Below are 21,305 nucleotides of genomic sequence, written 5' to 3'. Positions count from 1 at the left end.
ATGCGCAATGCCAAGCGTCGACTGGAGTGGTGAAAAGCTCACCACCACTGGACTCTGGAGCAGTGGAAACTCGTTCTCTGGAGTGATGAATCATGCTTCACCATCTGGAAGTCTGACGGATGAATCTAGGTTTGGAGGATACCAGGAGAATGCTAGCTGCCCAAATGCATAGTGCCAACTGTAAAGTTTGGTGGAGGAGCAATAATGGTCTGGCGCTGTTTTTCATGGTTCGGGCTTGGCCCCTTAGGCCTAAGTCACATTTGCCACGGCGGCCGTGGGGTCTCCAAAATCTACGGCCACGAGCAATTATACGGCGGCCACAGTATTTCCACGGTCACACAATGTAGCAGTCACATATGTTTTTATTTTCGGGGAGCCGCACGGCGTATTTAGAAATTGTGGAGACCGAAAACATGGAGTTGCCGTACAGTCTTTGATTTGATGTCGCACGGTGACCTTCAGGGGGCCCTGCGGCAGCCATAGAATTTTCAAGGCAGACGTAAGGCAGCCTCAAGGTGCCCGCAAGGCGACCGCAGGGGGGCCCTAAGGCGAACGTGTGGCCAGACGGACGGAAACAAATGGGTTTTTTTTTTTTTGTTACCAGTTTTTTTTCGGCTTGTCGAATTGCTACGGCGAACGTAGAAATGAACGGTACCCAGACATGATTTTCTATCGTCCACCAAAAATGTCTGAGAGCGAAGTGGTGTTCATGAAGGACATTGATATTGGTTCCATTGCTCAGGCTGCTGTTGTAGACAGTAGCTCTACAACAGAAACAGAGTCAACTACAGAGGATGAAGCCAGCCAGGGTCCACAGCAGGGTGACTCAGACCTCAATTTACATGTTATATACTCGGGAGCACTCATGGTGAGGGATGACCTGATCAAACCCCAAAGTGTGGACATGACATGGCCCGACTTGGAAATGATGGAGCTAGCACTACAGTTTATACGGGCAACTCGTACTTCGAACTGGCCGAAACACTTTGCGATCACGAGAGCGTCAATGCCCTGGTGCTTTGCATACTGTGACGTCCACGGGACTTGAACAGTCCCGCCAACGTAGAATGAGCCGAAACGATGGAGGCGGTTTATTTTTTTTATAACCCAAAGATGGCGGTTTTAATCGCTCTCCAGCAAACGGGACGAGGAAGGTGGCACGAGTCGCTTTTCACCGAGTTAATAATGTTTATTTCTCTAACCAGAGCAATAATAAGACTCGGCAAGAGGAGGGATCCGGGGCGATTCGAGGGGAGGTTGTGTGGGTTCGGGCGTGGGGAAAACACAAACAATTCCAATGGATATACAAATCTCAAACCCTCTAAGGCGCCAGGCACTCTCACACACACACACACACACACACACACACACACACACACACACACACACACACACACACACACACACACACACACACACACACACACACACACACACACACACACACACACAACGTAGCTACTGGTCAGGCTTGCCCGTGGTGTCGACGTAACAGTCACTGGATTGGTGCCGGACGAGCTGGCGTTGCGCTCGTCAGGGGCAGGAGACACGGTGGTGCCGAGGTTCCGTCAGCCCTTCCGCGCACAATCGCGGTTTCCGGCCTGTGAGCTCCAACCAGCCACCGTGGTGCTGTTCCTGGTGGTGTCGACCTCCTGGTGTAGGCCCAAGTCCGCTCACAGCCGCCAGGGAGCCAGTTCTGGCGCCAAGATGCGAGCAGGAGAGGGAGGCAGGACGCCCGCCGTTCGGTCCCGTACTCCGAGCCAGCAGAACTCCAGAGCCAACCGAGGTGAGGCACAGCAAGCCCACGAGACATGACGAATCGAGGAACGAACCAGCGCAACGAGAGAGCGCGCTCAGAGACCAACAACCTGGACCAGAAGCTTCCTTTTTATCACTCTTCCTCCTCTTCTTCTCCCGAACAGAACCTTTTTATACTCGAGTCATCGTCACTTCCAATCGAGCCCTTTTATTGGCCCTCCGCCGTCGCCTTTCGCCAATCGTGATCAAAGGGCGGAGCAATCCGGAGCACTGTCCTGTTACGTCACGGCAAGCCTACAGGGAATACTAAAAGGGGATACGCATACACACTTACCCTAACCCGTCTCCCTATCTAATTACGTGACAATTATCATTTCCCCCTTAAAGAAATGAACATTTACGAGACAACTTATCACCACTGAATTGCTACTTATTACATCGAGATCCTGGAACAACTTGAACAGCATGGCATACCTAATTAAACATCCTAATTACCCTTTGAATGCATACCCTCCCCCCGCCCCCCCCAGACGTAACAATACGATCACCGAAACTATGCAAGGTACTTACCCGTTTACTGGCTGGAAATGGCCGAGCTCGAGCACTCCCACCCAGACACCTATCAAGCGTTCATGGACGGCAAATGGACTGCCCAACGGCATACTCGTTATGGATTTAGTAGTGTTGCTTGTGATCAGATCATAGAGCAGACTTTAAATAGGGAGAGCAAGACCAGCGGAGGCATCATTGGTTACACTCAGAAAAGCACAGTTGTGACGAAGTGGATCCTGTCCCAACCAGCACGTGCGGAAATCGCAAGGAAATGTGAGTCCATGGCGGGTATCCACAACGAGCCCCGACGAAGAAAGGATTTGGATGTGTCGAGCTCGAAGAAGAACGAAGCAGTGGTGGTACAAGTGATGGACACAGTACTTCAAATGATTAACCCTTTCTCCGGCGCTCGCCTTGAACTCGTCAATATTAGTTCAGGTGTCATCGCACCGCCAGCCACTGCCGCGGACTTGATGAACGCGTATGTCAAGGGAGAGAATGCTGTCGTGCAATTCATGCATGATCGGCTTCTCTCGGATGAGGTCCCATTCTTCAGTCCGATTTCGAAGGCCAAATTGGCAACTTTCTTGAAGGCGCGAGGAAAGTCAGCGACTCCACACCAGCAGACGCCGAAGGTTGAAATTGCGAATGAACGTCGTCTTTTCACACGACTGCTGTTGATTAGCGAGTAAAGCAATGTAACACTCCACGATCTGCTCGCAAACCCACTGGCGAACAGATCTTTCCCGCTGGCATTCGGTGATGGTTCGATTGCAAAGACGGATAAAACCAAACTCCGCAATCATATACTGAAACTGTGGCCCGATTGCCGTGTGGACGCTCGGCCTATTCAAGGTGCAACAATTGTGGATGGAATGGCCGTTATTCAGGTGATAAAGGCTGGTTCACTGCATAACACTTTCGGCAAACTGGAAGAGATGGTGCTGAACATCGTAGTGGCCAAAGCACGACATAACCAATCTTCAAGACTGGACGTGGTGTTTGATACTTACCCAAGTATCAGCATCAAGTGCCTGGAGCACGCCAGACGAACGGGCAGGGCGGGCGATCTTCAGGAACGAACCATCTACAGATGAGATCAAGCCCTTCCAAAACAGTGGGCCAATTCTCTCCTGAGCGGAGCCAACAAGGAGGCGTTGATAAAGTTCATCGTCGAATCATGGACGAGAAACATCTCTCCATCAAAACTGGGTGACATGCTGTTGTACATCAGTGATGCCGGCAAATGTGAGAAAATCAAGGCGTTGAATGGTGTCATGACTGTGTCGTCAGTACCTGAACTTGAATGTGACCATGAGGAAGCTGACACGAAGCTCCTGCTACATGCCGCTCACGCGGGACAGAATGAAGAGTCGGTGCGCATAGAGAGTTTCGACACCGATGTGTTTGTGTTGGCATTGGCTCACTCGAAGTCGATTCGGGCGCGAAATTTCCATCTGCTCACAGGAAGTCCCAAGGACATTATCGTCGTTGACATTAGGAAGCTGAGTAATGCCCTGGAAAGTTCTGTCTGCGATGCGTTGATAGGTTTGCACAATTTCACGGGAAGTGATACCACCAGTGCATTCCATGGTAAGGGCAAAACAAGGCCATTCGACTTGATGATGAAGGGTCCCCATCTCATCACCTGTTTAGGGAGCATTGGTCGAGAATTCACGCTAGATCAGAATATCATTCACGACCAGAAACAATTCGGCTGCGCCATGTACAATCAGCCTACCATGAAGAGTGTGGATGAGGCTCGCTCCAAGCTATTCTGCAGCCAGTCGCTGGGAGAACAGAAGTTGCCGCCTACAAGCGACGCTCTGATGCTGCATTGCAAAAGAGTGAACTCTATCAGTCTGCGATCCACCACCGCGTGACTGAGAGGTTTATAGATGCCCCTTCTCCTACATTTCACGGATGGATGGAACGCAACGGAGCACTGATTGTTCACTGGCTGAACAAACCACCAGCGCTGAAGGAACTGTTAGAGGAAACGAAATGTAATTGCAAGAAGACGAAATGTGAGACCAACCAGTGTTCTTGCCGGTCAAAAGGACTGTCCTGCGCAGAGTGCTGTGGGTGTCAAAACTGCGCCAACTATGAACAGACCCGTGCAGAAATGGAACTTATGGATGATGAAAGCAGAACTGACGATGATTCCGACGACGAACTGTGAATGCGGGTGTCACACTGCTTTTGCTGTGGTAATCTACTACACAGTAGTATTCAGATTGGTTAGCATGTAATAGTGGACTTGAGTTTTGTAATAACAGCATTCAAGAGCCGAGTTCAGCAACAGCTTCAGAGCAAAAATACTGGAGTTCTTAGACAGTAATCTTCTTGTGGCGGTTCTACTTTTCATCAGGCTGAGTCGCGCAATGTCTTTGTCTTTAATTTAATCCGTAATAGCCAATGTAACTGTCTTTCATAGGTGCTGTAACTGTCTTTAATAGTCAATGTAACTACCTTTAATAGCCAGTGTGGCTGCCTTTTAAGCAAAAAGTTGCCTTGGTCAACTTGAAGGCCTGTCTTGTCGGTCCAGACGTTTTCGGCCAATAAAAATATGTAACTGCTTCGGTTTACGACCTTTAATTATAAACATCTTTAATAACAGTGAATAGGGCTCTGTATAAACATATTGTATCATTTTAAGACCTCACAAGAGTTTTCTTTGACGTACATATCAGTCTCTCCTTGATTCTTCATTTCTGTGTCAAAATCGTGCTTTAATGTTCGGTGTATCTTTAATAGCCAAAAATGACCAATTGTGTCACATCCTCGACGTGGAAACAAGTGGATTTGGACTCAGCATCTAAAATTCTTAGTATGCCAAATTTCATCCAGATTGGTGATCTGCACAACGAAAATCATTTTCTGAAGGTAATAGCGAGTCCCTCCACATGGTCTATAATGCATATTATCAAGTTGTTTCAACTATTTTTTAAGGATGAATAATATATTTTAGATTTTGTAGTACAAGGATGTCTCAAAAGTAATGAAGTGATTTTGGTTTTAAATATTTTGTAAACGCTTGTCCTCTGCCCAATTGGCCCATCTGATCATGTACTTGTGAATGTCAATAACTCTCTGGCCATTTTCAGGGAACAGCCTCAGCACCAGCAAATCTGACAGTTTACACAGGCAAACTGGCAGGGACTGCAAGCAGCCATCTATCTTCAGTGCTGGTCTCCCATATCTCCTGTCATTGATGTTAATTCAGCCTAGGAATTCTTCCACAGAAACATACTCCCTCTTATGCACAGATGCATCCCATCTCGTCTTCAATTATTTTACCGATCCTCCCACCTTCTGAATTCTGGGGTGAGGCAGTTGCCTTCAAACAACTTGCATTCTCCTCCTGGAAGGCAAATCCAACTGGAGGAAACCTCAGATCATTCCACAAAGCCTGCATAGAAGTGTGTGTCTCCTCTCAGGAGCGCCAGAAAACAACATCTGTCCAACCGCAAGAATGAACTTTCAAACTTATCTTCCTCCTCTCAAACCTGGTGGTGCCTTGATGAGCCTGTCTCTGGTGTATGTATGTTCCCTTTCTGTCCATTCTCTCACTTCAAATAACACCACAGGTGACTCAGCTCATGAGAAGGTGGAATGCCTCAATTATGTTTGCATCCAAATTAGTCACCACCCACCCCCCACCTCTTTCTCTGTACCCATCCTTCTCAGTCATACCCAACTGCTCCTGGACTCTATATCTTTAGCACCTGAGAAGGTGTAGAAGGTTCCTTTCAACCCTCAACTCTGTCTTTGCTACTTGGCTGTCTGGCATCAGCTCATGTGTCCTAAAAACTTGCTCTGTTGCTCTTTCACATCCTTTATCTGCCGTTTTCACCTGATCATTGTATCAAGGCAGTGTTTTGGGACCAGTACTATTCCTGATCTGCATCAACGATCTCTCTGACTCTCTCTGGAAAATCCTCATTATCTCTTTGCTGATCACTCCACACTCTGCCAAGACATCCTTCATTCTTCTGACAAACTTGCAGCCTCTTCCCTCTCCTTAGACCTTGACAAAATCACAAACTGGTCAAACACTTCGACTTCCGGTTCTGGGTTTGGAGCGAAGGCAGTGTCTCTCAGGGCTCTCTGCTGACTTTCTCAAAGTTAAGTTTCTGGTCATTATATGTTCCGTTTTAACTGTATATTTTCTCACCTACATGTTTCTGTGTGTTCCTAATTCGGTTTTGTTTCAAAAATCGTGCTATTTTGTGAGTTTTCGTCGACTGTGTCTTACCGGGTTCCTTGAGGCCTCCCCATCCCTCCCCTCCAGGTGAACGATCGTTTTTATTTGTATTCTCTCCCTATTACCTTCAATTCCTATTTTTACCCACTTTGCCAACACCCCTCCATACCTCCAAACTAAACACTGTTTCTTGTCTTAAATCCAAAACAAAAACAAAAAAACCCAAAAATACCTTTTTCCCTACATACCCATAAGTCCGATCCTTATTATACTTCTTCCTCCTTCTGCTGGCACACCATCTTTATTCTACTTGAGCTGACCCACTCTCACCATTACCTTCACAATTCATTCCAACTACCTTCCATTCCCAAATCTTACCTATTCTTCAAAAATTAAAAATCTTCCTTGTATTGTTTTGATCCATACACCTCCTGGAACCACGTGTCTCTCCACCCTCTTCCTGATACGTTTAATCGACCCAGCAGCTTCACTCTGCGTAAACCATTCCAAATTCACCATACACCTCCACGATTTTACTTCAACCTTCCCTTTTCCGAATGTTACACAATCCTGATTTAAAATAAATAAATTCACTTTTGACTATACTCCTCCCAAAGCCACATGCTTCTCCCATAACCACGTGATCTGTTTCCACCCTCTGCGGATACTGATCCAATTTCACCATTCACCTCACGATTTTTTCTACATTTCCATTCCCTAAACTGATGAAAACTCTCTCAAACAATAATAATAATAAGAAGAAGAATAATAATTAAAAAAACGATCTCTAATAATGCTTCATATTCCTCTTTCACACATATGGTACTCATTAATGTACCACAATTCACTACTCTTCTTCTATTTCAACAGACTGCTCTCAATTCGACTTTTCCCTCATACCTTGCCAAAAAAAATCTAACTGTTACAACGTTTCTTCTCTCCATTCTCTTAATTCGCCTTTATTGTATCGACCAAGAAATGTGTTCAATCGCATTTCTGACCTAAAAAAAATTTCAAACCCAGTTTGCTATGAATGTTCACTTTCCATCAACAATTTTTTTTTCCAACTTCAGTGCCAACTCACCCCTCTTACCCCTCCCTCTCAAAGCAACCATCACACACTTCTCCCTCCAAGCTTCCCTCTCACCTTTCTCAAAAACTCCCCCCTCACCTTTGTCCCTCAACTCTCCCCACTCACCCTTCTCCCACCATTCACCCCCTCACTCACCCTTCTCAAAGTTCCCCCCCCCCCCACATCCAAAAAGCTGCTTCCTCACCTACCCTCTCATGGCCATCTCATGGCCATCTCATCCCTCCACCTCCTCAAATACTCAACTGCCTGCTGTCCCTTCTCTTACCCCCCCTCTCCACCAGCAACACAGAGCCTTTTCTCCTAATCCTAGAGTCCCTTTATAGAGAGAGTAGCGACAACTAACGATTTGACGCCATTTTGAGTTCATTCGGTGCGGTGCGCGTGCGGAGCCGCCGTATGGCGCGAGTGCATTGAACCGTGCATTCCATTATGTTCTCTATGTATGAAAGATGGGAATGGTCTTTTCCATGTTGATAATGAACAAATTATGTGAAGATGACAAAATAGAATATTTATGACAACTAAGAGCCATATGATAAAGAAGAAATTCACAGAGCTGGTTGTGATTTAACAGTCACAGACATTTAGAACCATGACAAAGAAGGAATGAACTAGACAAGTACATGTGCTGCTTATTTCAGCCTCATTTTAATTTCAGGGAGGCGAGAGCGAGACTCGAACTCTCACCTCCCTGCTTATACATGTACATGTACAATACAATGTGAAGAGTTATCCTTGTATTTCTGCAGTTGTTTGACCTTGTTTATCGTGTGTGGGTATATATTTGTGTTTGTTTAATTTTCATATTTAAATTATTAATCTAAACTTTGTTGCATGTTGCCGATCATATATTAATCCCACCAAAAATAGATTAGCCCACCGCACCCGGCCCCCTCATTCCCTCTCTCTCTCACACACACACAAACACAATCTCTAATACATATACAAATTACATATTTACAATCACACACACATACACGCATGTACTAATGCACACACAAATTATAAATTGAAAGTCACACACACAAACACAAGTTAATGTCCTCACACATTCAAATCAACAGAGACAAATACATACATGCAATGCATGCCCCCCCCCCTCTTTCTCAGTTGTGGCATACAAATATATGCATATGGGACCATTACTACCATCACACTGAGCTGGCAGAGAACTGACGAAGAAGTTGCTTTCCATCCGACACGACTGACTCTGTTCTCCCAGATTTTCCGTCTTTTAGCATCTGATGGAAATGTATACATCTTGAATCCCTTCTCCGTTCTATTTGTGCGCCCAAAGGCGCAACAACCTGTCATTTTGTCATAAATCGATGTAAAACACGAATGAGAACGCTGAGTACAGCGGGAAAGTTAAAACGCTGACCGATATGCGTCCGATCCTGTCCGCGATGGACTCAAAATGGCTCCACGCAATCACGTGACTACATTTTTCCGGACCCTCTATGTCGCTACTCTCTCTATAAAGGGACTCCACCTCATCCGCCCCCTCCCCAAGTTATTCTGCAATCCCCCACACTCTTTCAACAACTCTTCTTTCCTCACCCCCCCCTCCTCCCTTGTCATACCCTCCAAGTCCCTCCATCCCCTGCACCCAAAGCCTCTTCCCGTCACTCTTCGTTAACGGTGTGGACCTCAAACATACGGGGCCTTCGCTCAAACCTTGCAGATCCTTCCATACAGGTTGCAGCTGACAAACCAGAAATAATCTGCCAAACAGAAACTTTCCTCCCTCAAGACATCTCTGACTCCAAAGTATCTCTCCCTGGTTACTCCCTCCTCCGGTATAACAGACCTGAGCCTCATCCTGGTGGAGGAGTTGCTCTCTTCATCAAAGACTCTATTCCTCACTCTCCATGCACTGCCCTCACTCCCCCACACCCCCAGGAATACCTCAGGCTACGGCTTCTCCTCCACTCCCACCTCATGTTTACATGTGTACTGTACCGTCCACCAAACAGTGATGACTCCATTTACACCTCACCATCCAAAAACATGGACCAACTTCTATCTTCTCATCCAAACACTCTCTTCGTCATATGTGGTGACATCAATTGTTATCATGCCAGTTGCTGGGTGTGGGTACCTCTCTCACCTGTCATGGCACTTCAGCAAAAGACTACTGCAACTCATTGGGACTGACTCAATCGGCAAATTCCCAACACGGATCTCAACCACTGGTGCTCTATCTCTTCTGGATCTGATTTTGACAAATTTCCCTGAAAATATCTGTTGTTCTTCCCCTGCTCCAATCAGTTCTTCTGACCACATGCTTGTCAACATGGACATCTCTCTGGCTGTTATCAGATAACCACCTCAGTGCCACAAAGTCTGTCATTTCACTCAAGCCGACTGGCAGGGTCTCCAAGCAGCCATCAAACTTCTGGACTGGTCTCCCATGGCTACTTTCTCCAACATCAACTCTTCCTGGGAATTCTTTCAAAGAAACTTCCTCTCCCTCGTGCACAGATTTATCCCCTCTCGTCTTCAGTTGTCCTACCCTTCCTCCCGCCCATGGTTCAGTGAAGCTTGTGGCGAGGCAGTTGTCCTGAAACAACTTGCCTTTGCCACATGGAAAGCAACCCAACTGAGGGTAATCTCAGTTCCTTCCATAAAGCTTGGAACAAGTGTGTATCTACCCTCAGGAGAGCCAGAAAACAACATCTTTCTCAAGTCAAGTCTGAACTCTCAAACATCTCTCCCACCTCCAAATCCTGGTGGCTTCTAATCAAATCTGTTTGTCTGTTTCTACCGGGTTAGCTTCTGACATGTCAGAAGAAGAACCAGATAACATCGAAGAATTCCCTACAAACAATACAAATGTCTCACCATCGCAAATCCTTAAATTACTAAATCATACTTTTCGGAAAAGACGTATAGATATAAAGGAATATTTTTCTGACTTTCATGGTTTTATTGAAACAGCAAAAAATATCATTCGTCGACCTAATGATTACCATTTCACCGAACCACAGTGCAGTTGGCTTAAAAAGCACATTGTTAAAGCTAAAATGGAAATGAAATGATGACCTGCGTGCACTTCTTTGCTTGCCACCTCTTCATCACTATGGCGATCTTTGGCAGCCAAAACATAAATGGTGGAGCAAGCCAGTCAAGGATGCTCAAAGTAGTCAACCTCATTAAACAACAAAAATTAGATGTAGCTTTTTTACAATAAACCCACTTTACTCCAGCATCGCACAGTTTGAAATAGAATGATGAAAAAGACCGGATATTTTAGTGATTCCAACTCTCGCAAAGCAGGAGTTGCTTTTCTGCTTAGTCCGCACTTTTGCCCTCTACAACTTTCATTTCAGGAAATAATCCCAGGTTACCTTGCTTCCCTGGATTTTGTTGACAATAACATCGAATTTACTTTAATAAATGTCTATGCTCCTTCAAAGGGCACAGACCGCCGAAGCTTCTTCAAAAGGTTACGACTCTACATGAGGCAATAAGATTTGCAAAAGTGTATCGTAATGGGAGGTTATTTCAATTGCACCCTTCAGCCCCCACGTGATCGGAATGGTGCAGAGGCTCACCCCGGATCAGCCAGACTGCTGTCTGACATAATAAGGGATTTTGGTCTTCAAGACATATGGTGGATACAAAATCCAAACACTCATCAGTTTATTTGGAGTAAAGTTGCCAACAATCAGGTGGCTCTTGCCCGGCTGGATAAATTTTACATAAACCCACCCCTTATTAACCTTTCACGTACCACGAGAATTTCTCCATCTGGTTTCTCGGACCATCACTTTATCACCATGTGCTACAGAATAGGGTCGTCTCCAAATCGCCACTCTTTTTGGAAACTTAACATCTCCATATTAGACAACCCCTCTTTTAATAGTGCCTTTCAAAGTGTATGGTCCAATTTAGTAGGTGCTAAGCCCCAATTTAAAGACCAGCGGTTATGGTGGGACAACATAAAGGTCCAAATTCGAAATTTCTGTCAACATTTCTGCTCTTTAAATACACAAGTAGAACGCAGAATAAAAGCGGAACTGGAGAAAGAAATTCTACAAATTCCAAGCAACCTAAAAACTCACCCTGTCCCCCAACAAAAACTAAGACTGCATGAGAAAAATCTCTTCTCAATAGTATAATCACCAACCATACCCAAGGAGCGTTAACGAGATTACGCTTTCAACACCTTCATCTCTTAGATAACCCAACCCGGTTTTTTTTTTTACTTTGAATCAAAATCGTCTCATTCCTTAATCACTGCTTTAAAACGTCCTGATAACTCGGTCACTACTAACCCGGTAGAAATTAACGACGCAAAACTTTTTTTTTCTCAACTTTACCAGGAAAAAAATGTGATTTAGAACTGGTTTCTCAATTGGCGGATGGTATCAGTGTTCTATCCCCCAAGCAAAAGTTGGATTTAGAATCACCACTCACACTCGGGGAACTTTCTGCTGCTCTTAAGAGCCTGAATGGAGGGAAATCACCTGGGTTGGAGGGTCTACCAGCAGAGTTCTTCAAAAAATTCTGGGACCTGATTGGACCTGAATTGCTTCTGGTCTTCCAAGAGAGCATGGAGAAGAATGAACTCCCACTAAGTTTCAGAAGAGCTGTACTTACTTTGATTCCTAAAAAAGGGAATCCCTTGCTCATCTCACAGTGGAGACCAGTGTCCCTGCTGTGTATAGACTATAAAATCCTCTCAAAAGCTTTGGCCTTACGTATTTCACCTCTACTAAAAGATATTATACATATGGACCAAACCTACTGTGTCCCCGGGCGTAATATTCAGGATAGTATCTCTGTTATTCGAGATGTAATTGATATTTGTGAGATAAATCATGGAAGTTGTGGCCTGATCTTCTTAGACCAGGAGAAAACATTTGACTGTGTTTCTCACACATCCCTTTTTGAAGTTTTAAAATATTTTGGTTTTGGCCCCCTCTTTCTATCACATATACAGTTATGTTATTCAAACATAATGGCCATTTTAAAAATAAACAATGAACTTGTACCCCTTTTGGGGTTGGGAGAGGGGTAAGGCAGGGTTGCCCTCTTTCAGGAATATTGTATACTCTTTCTCTTGAACCCTTCTTAAACACCCTTCGTAAATCCTTATCTGGTGTCACTATGGGAACTAATCCCAGTTCTTGGGAGTGTTTCTTGGTCCGGCCGATTTTGTGAGGCATAACTGGGAAGGGTTGTTGGCACGCATGGAACTAATTTTACTCAAATGGAAGAGTTTACTCTGCCAACTGTCCTACCAAGGCAGGGTACTAGTCATCAACAGTCTGGTCACCTCAATGCTATGGTACAAGGTTCTTGCCCTACAGCCACCTGTAGACATCGTGGACAATATACAGAAATGCATCACTCGTTTCTTCTGGTCTGGAAAGCACTGGCTGCGACCGGAAATCCTGAACTTAACAGTGGCTGAAGGTGGCCAAGGACTCGTGAATGTCAAGTGCCGCATCATGGCTTTCCGGCTGCGAACAGTATAGCGCTTCTTGTATGAACCCTGTTTGGTCTCGAGACAGCTCACCAGTTGCATCTTCTGACAGGCTGGAAAATTGAACTTTGCACAAGAGTTGTTGATGGACTCAACCAAGATAGAGTTGTTTGGGTTACCTGCTTTTAACCTAAGCCTACTCAATGCATGGCAAGCTTTCGACTGCCATCGTGACCCCTCGACCTACACTGTACCCATGTTCAACGAGCCACTGTTTCACAACAGTTTATTTGAAGGCAATGAAGAGGAAAATGCTTTGATTCAGCAGTTCACAAACACTGCAATAACGAAAGTGTGCCACTTGAAGAATGCCACCATTGATAGGTGGCTCGGTGCCACTGCTCTTGCATCAGAGGTTGGTATTAGATCATGTCGCAAAGTGGACAGTGTGCTAAAATCGGAACTACACACCTACTGTGCCTCACAAAAGGTTTGGAAAAAAACCCTCCCATACCCACCTCTGACTTTTCCCCACCTTTCCCAAACCTATATCTATCTGGCTCTACCAGTCTAGAACCTATTGGTTTTGGCTTATCTCGATCCTTTTCTGGGAATAATCGAAAAACCCTGAACATACAATGCCTAAAAGTCCTTTTTACCTCTTTGTCCTCCCCCATATCCTGCATATGGGTCACAGTCTTTCCAAAAATCCCTCCCCTTTATCCGATTTGGAATTGGTACTATAGACAGCCTGTACCAAAACAGGTTGGAGATCTCCAATGGAGAATCGCACATTGGGTATTGCCAACAAATTCTCGAATTCACTGGGTTTCACAAACAAAAAGTGAGCAATGTCCCTTCTGTGGACAAACTGAAACACTACCTCATGCATATATACGCTGTAACCGTTTAACCCCTTTATTTGTTTTCCTGAAGATGCTTTTGGCATGTCTCTCGAGTAATTTTGATTTTCCAACCTTTATTTTTGGCCCGAGTATGCCCTTCAACTCCCCAACAGCAATCCTAATTCATTTTTTCCTTTCACAAGCTAAGCTTGCTACATATAAGACAAGAAAATCAAAAATGTGTCATGATTTGTATACAACAGAGAGCTTAGAAGTGTTTAAAGCCCTTTGTGTTTCAAGAATCAAACTGGAGTTCTGGTGTTGCTCTCAGGTACAGGTGTTTGAGACCCAATGGTGCATAAACAATGCCTTCTGGAAAGTATCTGAGGGTCAGTTAAAATTCACTCATTAGTTAGTTACTGTATACCCTCTGTCTAAACTTTCTTGTTGTTTGTTTATGAAAATTGTGTGCAACTGTGTGAGGCAATCAATTTTTGTATTAAAAGTCATCTTTCTCAACATATATATTGTTGCGGTTGAGGAAATTCGCAAACCACCATTCAGGTCCCATAAGTACATGTGTAGTTAGCCCCAAACCCATTGTTTAGAGGGAAAAAATGTGATTCATTCAGGCTGCAACCCTTTAAGATAGTCGTTTTTCTGTTCTATCTTTATTTTGAACCAACCACGTCTCAACCGCCATCACACAACAACCACCAACCGCAATGCCGCTTCACAACAACAACAACGCCAACAGCCATGACCTTTACCTTCACAACTCGCTCCTGCAAACATCGCATCACCGCCATTCCAAACGTCGCCATGGCCATGGACCAGCACTTTAAACCCTCCACCACCTTCGCCTCTCCTTCTGCGGCCATTCCCGCACCGCTTGTGGGCACCGAGCGTCAGGCTGTCCTGGCCTCGTGCGGGACGCGCGCCGAGCCGCGGGTGCAAATAGCGGCCTTTCCGAGGAGAAGTCGGATCAGGAATGATACACGCCCACTTCTGATCCGTCCAATCAGCAAGCGCGGGGCGGTTTGGCCCCGCCTCCAGGTGCGTCGGAGTAGAATAGATATATGCAAATTCGAGGATCAGGGGAGATTCACGCCGCTTTTTCTCCATCCAATGGGCGAGCGTGGCTCCACCCCCGAGCTCGTTCTGATCCAGAAATTTGCATATGGGATCTCCTACACCACTATAGAGCGCCGAGCGCGGGGCGAATTCAAGAGTTTTTCGGTCAAGGCGAGTTGGAGAAGAGTGAGAGTTTTGAGTTGGAGAGAAGGTTGGAGGCAGTGAGTTGGAGTCAGGAAGGTCGAGGCAGTCAAGTCGGGTCTGGAGAGTGGCAGTCTGTCGGGGTTCGGAGTCTGTCGGGGAGCTGCAGAGAGAGGAAGCCTGGAGCCTGGAGCGCGGTCGAGGTGATTTGCTGCAGTCGGCTGAGGAGAATTGCGGAGGGGACCGGATACCTCGGGTCCGAGGCAAGGAAGACGGCGGTCGGCGACGAGGTCGCAGCGGAGTCGCTCGTCACGGGACCCAAGCAAGCCAGCTATCCTCTTTCCACAGAGCATCAACAATTCCCCCCTTCCCCCCCCCCCCCCGTGCTGAGATAGTGCGAAAAGGGGGCCCCGTTCCCACCCCACTCCAAGCAGTGCCAACGAAACCCGCGAAGGAGCGCGGAGTTGGGGCACCGCCAGCACATTTGCGGCTCATCACAAGACACGGGTAGGATCCACCCGGTCTTGCGGCCCACAGGCCCCGTCTGCCCCCTTGTCTTTGAGGGTGGCCCTTTTCTTTTGCTTTTGAATAAACGTGTGTTGTTGGCGCCGTCTGTAAAGTAAAACTGTGTAAGTGTTGCCGTGTGCTCGCGTAGTCGGTAGTAGATCTGCATTGTTGTGTTGCTTTTGTAACATCTGCTTTTGGTGCATAATTGTTGTAATTGTATATGTGTGCTTTCCGTGTGCCGCGGAATAAATGTGCCTTATGTTGAACTGTTTTCCCGTTTCGCTTCGTCTTTTCTTTAATTGAATCGCCATCTTGCTTCACGTAAGGGGTTGGTAGTGGGCTTAATATGCCCGATAATTAATCGGAACCGTCGAGGTCGACGATAACACTGCTCGGTTATCCTGATAGTACGGAACGGGTCGCTTAAGTGGCCCGTGTCCGGAGTCGACCTGCGGCGAGGTGCGATCGCCCGGTCTACCCCCCGTGTGGGTACTTAGGTAGGTCGAATTTGGCGAACAACCCTATCCCACGCGGGGGGGGGGGGGGCGATTGGTACGTTCGTGGTGAGGCCGAAAGGCCCACCCGTGACTAGTTCCCGGCGTTAGTCCGAGAGGGTCACGACAGAATTGTCCGTCAGGTGGGCGACGTGCCGCGATTCGAGTTACGTGGCCGCTCGCACGCCGGCGGGCGCGAATTCGCAACAATATATATATATATATATATATATATGTATATATATATCTCTGTGTCTCTGTGTCTCTGTGTCTCTGTGTCTCTGTGTCTCTGTGTCTCTGTGTCTCTGTGTCTCTGTGTCTCTGTGTCTCTGTGTCTCTGTGTCTCTGTCTCTCTGTCTCTCTGTCTCTCTGTCTCTCTGTCTCTCTGTCTCTCTGTCTCTCTGTCTCTCTGTCTCTCTGTCTCTCTGTCTCTCTGTCTCTCTGTCTCTCTGTCTCTCTGTCTCTCTGTCTCTCTGTCTCTCTCTGTCTCTGTCTCTCTGTCTCTCTGTCTCTCTGTCTCTGTCTCTCTGTCTCTGTCTCTGTCTCTGTCTCTGTCTCTGTCTCTGTCTCTGTCTCTGTCTCTGTCTCTGTCTCTGTCTCTGTCTCTGTCTCTGTCTCTGTCTCTGTCTCTGTCTCTGTCTCTCTCTCTCTGTCTCTCTCTCTCTGTCTCTCTCTCTCTGTCTCTCTGTCTCTCTCTCTCTCTCTCTCTCTCTCTCTCTGTCTCTCTCTCTCTCTCTCTCTCTCTCTCTCTCTCGTGTCTCTCTCTGTCTCTCTCTGTCTCTCTCTGTGTCTCTCTCTCCGTGTCTCTGTGTCTCTCTCTCTGTGTCTCTGTGTCTCTCTCTCTGTGTCTCTGTCTCTGTCTCTGTCTGTCTGTCTGTCTCTCTCTGTCTCTCTCTGTCTCTCTCTCCCCCTCTCTCTCGTATTCCCATCAGCGAAGTGACAGGTGGTATTTACTTGCAAACAAAGAAACAAATATACAAATTCACTTTTATGGTGGAGAAATATGGGACATTTCAAAAGCCTGGAATCATCGGGTTATTCATATTACAATTTTATTGCAATAATTGCTCAAATTGCAAGCCAATGACGTGTACACATATAGATTATTGTATTGAGGTTTATTTAAACGTTTCTTAACATTGACACATCGATTTTCACACATTCTTTTCCGATTTCATCCTTTCGATCTTCAATAATAATACCTGTTCTCGTCGTATAAGCCTCAGGTTTCAGGTGTCCCCAAAGCAATTTCAAAAGGAATTAAATCTGGACTACATGGGGACCATTGGCCTATGTCCTATCCACCTCAAAGGCATCATCTGAATTTTTTATTCAGTATAATAAATGAATAACATAAATTAAAAATATTTCCAATGGTTCCAGAATTTTGAGAAACCCTGTGTATATATTTTTAAAGGCTTTTCTGACAAAACAGTTGCATAGGCTCCATCTATAAGGCATGACCTCAGCAGAAGTGCAGCCCTATACATCTCCGCAAAATTGTACTGCAGCAATACCGGGAAGAGAATTTAATTCTTAACTCTACAGACCAGTCCACCGAGGGGAGGGAACATCCAGAGACATGTGTTTTATGAATGTTGGCCCTCGCCTGATGAGAGGGGTTCTTTTATAAATAAAGAAGAAAAAAAAATCAAAACATTTCAACAGGTTAGGATGCGCACCTTCACCCCACGGCCAAAATACACAGTCCAAAAAGACTGTCCCACGAGCATACACTTGCACTTCATCCCGAAGGCTGAAACGCATGGTCAATCAAACACACTCATCTAATCCCAAAGAGCCAGAATGCATGATCATACAATCGGACCACTCCTCATTTGGAGTAGTTCTTGAGTGAGAAGCAGAAGCTCCTATCCAGAGTGAACTGATCAGACCATACAAGAACATTGTCAAGATCAGATCCCATAACCGTCGTAGGTACAAGGAAAGAAGTGCCACACCAGCTATTGCTGAATGCATTCTGACCAACAGGAAATTACTGCCACACTTTAACCTGCCTGTGTTACACAAAACAGTTCTGGGAACAGCCAGGGACAATTTAAAATTAAACAAGGAGCTGATACTCTCAGTCCCCCACCTTTTGGGTGGTATGAGGAATACATCTGTGTAATAGGAAAGCAAAATCTTGAACAGTTTTTGAAATATCACATCCACAAGCCAAGTTACCGATATGGTTGCCATGGCAACAGAATTCAGCCAATCAGAACCGTGATCGAATCAGGTTGAGTTAATGTCATGAGGAATAGATATTTGTAATATGAAACCTAAATGTTCAACGGTTTTTGAAATATCGCATACACAAAAGTACATGGACAGATGATCGGTCAGTCCGTCGGTGGGAGCTCATTTTAATTTTAATAACTTATTCTCCGACCTTGTGGGAGGAGCGAGGGACAAAAACACTCTTCTGTCTAAACAGTCGCATAGGCATGATCGCCTGTTAGGCATGATCTTCACAGAGCTACATCCCCCTAAATCTCCATCGGATTGTATGCACTGCAGCCAATACCGGGAAGAGAACTTGATTCTCAATTTTATAAACGAATCCACAATAAATTGTTCGTATCTTACCTGGAAGCTTGCTCTGAGAAACTTAATGTTGGTCGGGAAATGTATGGTGAGGTGCACAGCATGAGCAGGGCTTCCATGGTTGTGCACAGTGATCGACAGTAGAATATCAATGTCTTTACCCAGTAGCAGGGTCTTAGGTTCCTGAAGAGTTCTGCAAAACAAACACACACAGTTTTGGATTGCATTGTAGTGTCTCGATCCTGACTGGCAGGTCTACCATTGATGTGGTGATCACTTTGAAGCAACTACAAGAGGAATGTGTTGAACAAAAACATCCACTTCACTTGGCATCTTCACAAGGATTTTGACTTGAAGTTGTTTTGGCCTCTGTTTGTCTAAAACATGTGGGCCATCCCCCAAGACTGTCAAGTATCATGAAAGGATTTCATGACATACATGCAAGCACAGTTCAATTTGTTGAAGCAAGTCCAAAAAGTTTATGATCAGCGATCAAGTCAAGCAAGGCTGTGTGTTTGTTCCAATGTTACTTGGAATTTTCTTCTCCTGACTTTTTAAACAATTAAAGCTTTCTCCTCATATTCTGACATTGCTCGTCACACAAGAAGTGATGGAAAACTTTAAATTTGATACAGTTATGGGCAAAACAAAAAGTCTGTAAAGTTTTAATGCATGAACTGCTCTTTGCCAAAGTTGCAATTTTCAGATCCAGACCATGTGAAGCATTTTCTCCACTGCCTGTGAAGATTTAGTTTTCACAATTAGCCAAAAAATAAACAAACAAGAGTCATTATGGCATAAGGCATCCTGGTGGCCCCTTGTATTGCCATTAATGGGACTGAACTCATTAGAATCGTTAAAAAGTTCTGCAATCTCGGCGATACCATTACCAAATTATGTGCAACAAGATGTTGAGATTAAAATTTGTTTCAGAAAAACCACTATGATGATTGGTATGCTGAAAGACAGAAATTGGGAAAGAAGATTTTATACTAAGCAAAACCAGTGTTTGATACATGTCAGGTCAGGTATGGGAGCATGGGCCAGAACAGCGCGTCGCTGCGTCCACTTTCTGCCGGTACTCCAGGGCCTCTGTCTGGCCATCCCCCAGGCAGATGCCAGGCCCATCCCCATCTCCTTGAGATGATGGTCAACCTGCTGCAACCACGAGGCACGTAGTCGGCCCACTGGCCTCCTCCACTCATGAGACGCCCTCGCTGAGAGAATCTGGTGAGCAGGATCAGCGTCAGAAAAACGAGCCACATGTCCATACAGCCGCAACTGACGCTCACGGACTATGCAGGTAACACATCTCATCCAAGTCTCTCTCAGCAACCGCCCGTTGGACACAAAATCCGACCAGCGATAGCCAAGGATTCTCTGAAGAGACCTGGTACCAAAGGAATTATACATGTGTATAATTCATGTATAACATGTATAATTCCTTTGGTACCAGGTCTCTTCAGAGAATCCTTGGCTATCGCTGGTCGTACTTTGTGCCCAACGAGTGGTTGCTGAGAGAGACTCAGATGTGATTTGTTACCTGCATAGTCCGTGAGTGTCAGCTGCAGCTGTATGGACATGTACGTCATTTTCCTGATGCTGATCCTGCTCACCAGATTCTCTCAGCAAGGCAGCCTCGTGAGTGGAGAAGGCCAATGGGCCGACCATCTGCCTCATGGCTGCAGCATTTGATCAGCATCTCAAGGAGATGGGGATGGGCCAGGCATCTTCCTGGGGGATGGCCAGAGGCCCCTGAAGTATCGGCGGAAAATGGATGCAGCGACACGCTGCTCCGGTGCATGCTCCCATACCTGACCTGATCATCCTAAGAAGGAGGTAGCTGTGATGGGCAGGCCATGTCCACTGCATGAAAGACGTGCACATTCAGAAGAACATTATATATGGTGAGCTTTTAAATGCTCAACATTGAATACGAAATGTAAAATTATGATTCAAGGATGTGCTGTAAATTAGATGAACAGCAGTTTGATATCGATCCATCCATTTGGGAGGAGGCAACTGACATTTGCTATTAGTGGATGTTTGTCCAACACCACGGAGCTTCGATAGCACACCAGAAGCAAAATATCCAGGGAAAGATATCCAAGAGAGCTGCTCAAAACAATTGATAGTCCGTGACAGAGCAGACACAGACTTAAGATAACTGAAGCAGAGCATCTTGGTCAAGCAAGAATTGGTCTTCATAGCAGTACAAATAAAATCCTTCTTCAGCACTGAATAAACATCCTTTGTGGATGGAATTCCCAATGTATGTATTTGTGTAAATGTAGGAGTGGACATTTCAGGTGTGGTCCTTTAGGTTGATGCATGATTATCAGTATGTGTTTAGCCAATGATAAAAGTTGCAGGTTTACCCCACAAGCTGATGTTTTCCTGCTTCCCTGCTCAATTTTATAACTGTAAACCACCCTCAACTCACAGCCCCTCTCCATGAATATTGAGATGTATGATCACAGGCCACCATGACAGGTGCTGTCAAACTGCAGAAGAGAACATACATTCATGGTCCTTTACACAATTACAAAAGGAGGTACTGTACCACAGAGTAAGCAGTATGAAAGCTAGCGAGTAACCATTCAGATTAATCTCAGTCTAAGTGGGAGAGAGAGGGAGGGAGGGAAAGAGA

At 45.6% G+C, this 21,305-nt stretch overlaps 1 protein-coding gene and 1 long non-coding RNA gene across 7 annotated transcripts in view; one reads left to right on the top strand and one right to left on the bottom strand.

Annotated features, from left to right (window-relative positions):
- Window positions 1–21,131, bottom strand: part of LOC147029277 (uncharacterized) — a 61,414-nt gene extending 40,283 nt beyond the window's left edge. The window contains exons 1-2 of the long non-coding RNA XR_015055843.1: window positions 21,034–21,131; window positions 18,698–18,848 (exon numbers count right to left, since the gene is read on the bottom strand). This is a non-coding gene — a long non-coding RNA (uncharacterized LOC147029277). The remainder of the gene's footprint in view (window positions 1–18,697; window positions 18,849–21,033) is intronic.
- LOC147029275 (integrin alpha-9-like) overlaps window positions 1–21,305 on the top strand; it is a 262,737-nt gene that overhangs the window by 115,113 nt on the left and 126,319 nt on the right. The window lies entirely within an intron of this gene.

This window comes from Eptatretus burgeri, chromosome 3, assembly GCF_056783735.1.
Source record: "Eptatretus burgeri isolate ZD-2024b chromosome 3, Ebu_testis_v1, whole genome shotgun sequence".
NCBI classification, from domain to species: Eukaryota; Metazoa; Chordata; class Myxini; order Myxiniformes; family Myxinidae; genus Eptatretus; species Eptatretus burgeri.
The sequence above is the reverse complement of the archived record's forward strand: the minus strand, read 5'-3'. Positions and strand labels throughout refer to the sequence as shown.